We start from the raw sequence: 6,223 nt of genomic DNA on the forward strand, positions 1-6,223 counted from the left end.
TATATAACTGAAAAATACACTTCACATTTTAAAAACTTAACATTAAAAAAAGAATGTAGGGGGACGGGGTCGGACAAAAAAAAAGAATGTAAAGTATTTCATTAATTTTTTTATTGATTACATATTTAAGCAATAATTAGAATATACTGAAGTAAATAAAATGTTTTGAATATCAATTTCACCCCTTTTAACTTTTTTAATGTGGCTACTAGAAAATTTAAAATTACATATGTGGCTCCCATGTGGCTTGCATTCTATTTCTATTGGACAGTGTTAGTCTAGAGGACTTTAAATGACAAGCTAAAGAGACTGAACCCTGTAGGCAATGAAACACCATTGCAGGTTTTCAAACTTAGGTATCTATAGTAGATTTGGGAGAGAGCAGGAAACATAAAGCATTGTTTCAGGAAGATTAGTGAGGGAGCAATCTGCAGGGGCGAGACACTAGAGACAGTTGTCAATGTCAAAAGACTGCAAAATGTCAAAGGGTAAGCAGGCTCAGCTGGAAAGTACACAAGGTCTTCAGAAGTTCCATGCTGGGTGGAGAGAGGAGGAAGAAATCAGGAGCAGATTGAAACAGGGAAGAATACCAGCTCCAAGTGCTGACCCCAGCCTGGATAACCAAGGTGCAATGTTTGCAGGACTTAGTGAGCTTAGCACAGATTAGGTGAGGTCTAGTCTGACTTAGTGATAAAAGTTCCCAGGCAAAGGTACAATTCCGAAGAATAGGACTGGTGTTCTCTCCAGCAATTTCAGATCTATTTCTCTGTGGCAGGACCTCCAGAATGGGATCAAATTCCAGAGGAGATCAGGAGGAGGTAGCCAAGGGTACCAGAAACTACAAGACAGTCAATAAATAATGAATACCAAACCCCAGACTTAAAGCATGGCCAATAAAATTTACTGTATGCCTGACACTTTGCCAGGGTCTGAAGATAAGGTGAACAAAATGGACATGGCCCTGAAGCACAAATTGTGTGAGAGCTATGAAAAAAGAACAGGAGCTCTGAGAGACCAAACTGAGGGCAGATGGGGGAAGTGGGACGAGGTCATAAAGGAAAACTCTGAGGAAGTGACAATTGAATCTGAACCTTAAGTTGGGTGGGTGCAGACTACAGGGGAGCAGAGGAAGAACAGCCCAAGTCAGGAGAGTGCTACAGGTATATACAAAAAACCTTAAGGCTGGAAAAGGCTTGGATGCTTTGAGGAACTCAAAGGATTGTGCAGTCAGAAGATCAGAGGACGTGACACAAGGCTGGAGAGGCCAGAACATGCACAGCTTCATAGGATAAAAAATAAAATCCCAGCCAGATGTGGTAGTGCACACCTATAGTCCCAGTTACCTGGGAGGCTGAGGCAGAAGGATTGCTTGAGCCCAGGAGTTCGCAGTTGCAGTGAGCTACGATCACACCACTGCCCTGCAACCTGGGCGACAGAACAAGACTCTGTTTTAAAAATAAAAAATAAATAAAATCCCAAACTGGCCTGAGTGCAATGGGAAGCCACAGAAGTGGTGCAATCCTAAAAGGGTTCTGAGTGCTCCCCAACTACCGATGCTCCCCTCAGCCCATTAAATCGGGGCTGGGTTGGCAATAAAGGGGCAGGAACCAGTATTTGAGCTCAGTAGAAGGACTGTAGGTCTGGAACAAGAGAATTAATTATACGGCCTTCCAAGTGCTCTAGGATTGCAAACTTGAGAGACTAATAGCATCACTGAAAAATACTGAAAAATGTGATGGAAGAGCTGCTATGAGTAGCATTAGCTAACTTTAAACATACTGAGTATGAAGGAGTAGTAAAGAAATCCAGCAGGCAAATATGGATGTTGCTTTAGAGTATGGAAGAGAGGTCAGGCATGGATATTTGGTTAGTGTATACAGAGGTGACAGTTTAAGTCCCAAAAGTAAATAGCATTTACAAAGAGTAGAAAAAGAGAAAAATAAAACAACAATAAAACGAGCCCTTATTGATTGATCCCGAGCATTTGCTTATCTCTGGGACAGAAATCAGGAAAAGAATGACGCCCAAAAAGGTAAAAAGGACAATACGATATTAGAAAAAATTAAGAAAAGGTAGAAAATTAAGAAAGGGGTAACCCAAAGGGATAGCATGAAAGTGTTTTTTGGGGTGATGGAACTGTTCTGTATCCTGATTGTCCCAATGGTTACACGAATCTATGCATGGGTAAACATTCACAGAACAGTACACACACATGTGTGCGGGTGAGTACCAAGTCAATGTTACCGTATGTTACTTTTTTGTAAGATAGAGTCTTACTCTGTTGCCCGGGCTAGAGTGCCGTGGAGTCAGCCTAGCTCACAGCAACCTCAAACTCCTGGGCTCAAGAAATCCTCCTGCCTCAGCCTCCCAAGCAGCTGGGACTACAGGCACGCACCACCATGCCCGGCTAATTTTTTTCTGTATATTTTTAGTTGTCCAGCTAATTTCTTTCTATTTTTTTAGTAGAGACGGGGGAGTCTCACTCTTGCTCAGGCTGGTCTGGAACTCCTGAGCTCAAATGATCTGCCTGCCTCGGCCTCTCAGAGTGCTAGGATTACAGGCGTGAGCCACCATGCCTGGCCCTGTATGTTGTTTTAAAAATAAAATTTTAGAAAGAGGTGAAGGTACGCAAAAGGATTGACACTGCGGGGAGAGAGAACAGTATGAAGCCTGAAAAGATACTGCGGGAAATTTAACCTTTGGGTAATTGGAACCTTGAACAAATCGCCAGTGAGTAGTAAGGTTGGAAGCCAGGCGGCGAAGGTTTAAAGAATGACCGAGCAGTGGAGGCAAGGAAGCAGTCAGTGTCGTCTCCTCTTTCAGAACTCTGGAAGTAAAAGGAAGAAGAGAACGGCACAGTAACTCAAACAGGAAAGTAGACCTGAGAGATCTGGCAAACTGGCAGAATTTCCCAAGACCCCGTGAGTTGCTCCATTTAAATATTCTTCTAGAACATGTGTCTTCCACATCAACTATTCATTTTCTTATTGTCCCATTAAACTAAAACTGCATAATTCAACTACTAAAATAAATCCAAAGTCTTCACATTTTAAACTCTGCTCCTTAGTCAACTAACGTTTACTGTGCCCCTACTATATGCTAACTGCTGTGCTGGATACAAAAATGAATAATGCCTGGTCCCTGGAAGAGTACACAGGGTTTATCACAACAGCAAGGTACAGGAGCAGAGATCTGCACAAAGGGCTCTGAAAGCCTTATACTCTGAACTAAAATGCATTTGTTTATAAAAATCAAACAGGGGGAAATAAAAACGAAGCTTAAATGTACTTTTGCAAAAATGTTTTTAATTTCTAAAAACCAAGAATGAGCTGAATTTAACATAAAAACCTTAAGTTAGGTATGAGCAACTTAATCATCAGTGGTATTCTCCTTTTCTACTCTGTACTTTTCAGTGTCCTTTCTGCTTTCCTTCCTCTGGGTAATTTAGCATGGAGGCAAAATGAAATACGCAGTCTTTGAAACCAGACAGACTGGAGACTAAACCTATGCCTTTGACTTTCCTAGCTGTGTGGCTCTTGGAGACCTTTTTGCTCATCCATATAACAGTAATGATACCTACCCCACAGGCTTGAGGTAAGAATTAGGGGAAAAAAGTGGAAAGAGGCTGGAATATGGTAAGCATGCAGTAAACATTAGCTAATATTATTACTACCATTTCAACAAATGGTATTGTTCTGATTTTAAAACTTTTTTCTTTTTTGAGACGAGATCTCACTCTGTTGCCTAGGCTGGAGTACCGTGGCACGATCATAGTTCACTGCAGCCTCAAACCCCTGGACTCACGAGATCCTCCTGCCTCAGCCTCCCAAGTAGCTAGGACTATAGGCACATGCCACTATATCCAGGTAATTTTTTTTAGAAAGATGGGGTCTTGCTGTATTGCCCAGGCTGGTCTCAAACTCTTGGCCTCAAGTGATCCTCCCACCTCAGCCTCCCAAAGTGCTAGGATTACAGGTGTGAGCCACCATGCCCAGCCTAAAACATTTTTAAGTGCTTCCATGTGAATGAGGAAAAAAATTATTTTCAAGGCCATGACATTTATATGCTACCATAGGAAGGCAGCTTGGGAATTTCTTACTTCTCTTTAAGTCCTACAGGAAACTACTCTGCTCAAATAATGATGCATGGAATAAGCAATTAAAAACAGTCAAGAACTAAGAAAACATAAAAGCATCATTATCATCACTATGTCCCAGGTGGGACAAGCCAGTATGCTATGTCCTGGATACTGGTGAATGTGCCTTAGTGTAGGGAGGTACTACAGTCATATCCCTCCCACTACCTACCTACAGTCATACTGCACACTGTAGAGGTGTAAGACAATGTGCTAAAAGTTCTGCTCTTTAAGAAGCATTTACACAACACTACCAAAAATACGTATGTAGTTTCAACGCCAAAATCACTGATGCTTCTCCAAGAGGAAACTTACACTACTGAAACTTCCTACAATGAAGAGAGAAATAGCCTCTATTATTAAACATTCACAAAATGCTAAGGTGTATGATTTCTACACATCTTACTTGTATATGCTTAATTGTTGGGACAGCACTAACGATGTTTTATTCGCTGACTCTTGGTTTGTTTTATTCATGAACTACGCAGAAATATCTCTGGCCAATTTTGTTGTATAATTTTGCTTATACTATAATACAAATGACCAACTTGAATTTCCATGTATCTCTCAATCTCTTGCATGTGTGCTAAAAAGTAACAAAATAGCCAAAAGATACATGAGAAAGCAAGGGGCTAAAAGTTCAAGACTGCTAACCTGTGTCCAGAGAATTAAAGATGGGCTGGTCCTTCTAAAGTGCTTGACAAGAGGCTACCATTACTGCATGTCTTTAGTTACTAGAGTGTATTTCGATGGATTGATAATTAGGCGCTATAGGCCAACAAACCTGGTATCTTTAAACTAAAAGGTACCGGAGGAGAGGAAGGTGAAAAACACTCCCCGGGACTGTTTCACCCGCAGCTGTCTCCCCCTGCCCTGCATTTCGCGGTCGAAGGTCCGAACGCCTCCCCAAGAGTCAACACACACAGGGCTCCGGGGAGGGGTGTGGGATCTCCCGCCCCGCGTTAAGCTGGGGAATGCATTTCACTCCATCACGCAGGTCCTTCATACAAGGCAGGGTTGCCAGGCAGGGACCGGAGGCTCGGAGGCCTGACGCTTCTCTCTGCCACCGCCAGGCAGGGGCAGACGCGCCTCCGCGGGCTTCGGCTCTCGGCCGCCCCCCGGGGACGGGAGAGCCTCCCTGCCCGAGGGCCCCCAGCGACGGGAAGCGAACTTGACTCGGCCAGCCCACCCGGAAGCCCTCCCCCAGCTCACACCTGCCGGCGCGTGATGCCCGGAGCCGCGCGAGCCCGCCTGTCCCTGCCCGGCCATTCGGGCCGCTCCGGCCAGCGCGCTGGACGTCGCCCCGTGTCCCTCCCCGCCCCTCGACTCAAATCCACCCGGCGCTCGCCCCCACGGAGCGCGCGCTCAGCCCCGCCTGCCGTGCCGGCCCTGCGCGCGCTCACGCCCCCTCCCCAGCCCGCTCCCCGCCGCGCGCGCGCTCACTCGCGAGGACACGCGCAAGCCGCGCCTCAGCTTGCCACCCCGGGCCGCGCTGCGCGCCCCCGCGGCCGTCCTCGTCGACCCCCGGCCGCCCCGCTCCGACCCGGCGGCGCGCGGGGGAGGGGAATGACGGTGCGGCCATCGGTCCTCACTCACCGCCGAGCTGTGCCGGCTCCGAGTGCGCGGCGTTCCGCTGTGAGGCGAGGCGATGCGCGCGGTCCCCGCTTCTCCGCAGGCTATGGAGGCGACGTCGTAGGGGGACTGAGGGGTGCGGGGGTCACTCCCTCCCGCTTCACCTTCCAGAAGCACGGGGACCCCAGAAACTAAAAACAAAATAAACAAACTTTCCCCTCCGCCTCCCTCCCCCAAAACCACAACACAAACACTCAGAGGCCCGCCCAGAGCCCCACTCCATTGGCCGCAGGGAGAATTCTTCGGGCTTTCACTGGTTCGCTTTTGTGCCCGTCAAACTGCTGTTCCGCCCCTCCAATTCCTCGCCGCTGCCGTCGCCCCTCATTGGTTAAGTGCTTCCCGTTTGACGAGCTAGGATTGGCTGAGCTGCCTGCGCCAATCATGTGGGGACACACCCCCTCAGCATCCCAGAGGCCGCTTCCTTGGTCGCGGGCCGGGAGAGGCGAAGGGGAAACT

At 47.0% G+C, this 6,223-nt stretch overlaps 1 long non-coding RNA gene across 1 annotated transcript in view; it reads right to left on the minus strand.

The window, feature by feature from the left end:
• Positions 1-5,917, minus strand: part of LOC105805239 — a 115,061-nt gene extending 109,144 nt beyond the window's left edge. The window contains exon 1 of the long non-coding RNA XR_001137198.1: positions 5,732-5,917. This is a non-coding gene — a long non-coding RNA (uncharacterized LOC105805239). The remainder of the gene's footprint in view (positions 1-5,731) is intronic.
• Positions 5,918-6,223: the final 306 nt, after the last annotated feature.

The sequence above is a fragment of the Propithecus coquereli genome, unplaced genomic scaffold (assembly GCF_000956105.1).
Source record: "Propithecus coquereli isolate 6110/MARCELLA unplaced genomic scaffold, Pcoq_1.0 Scaffold126, whole genome shotgun sequence".
Taxonomy (NCBI): Eukaryota; Metazoa; Chordata; class Mammalia; order Primates; family Indriidae; genus Propithecus; species Propithecus coquereli.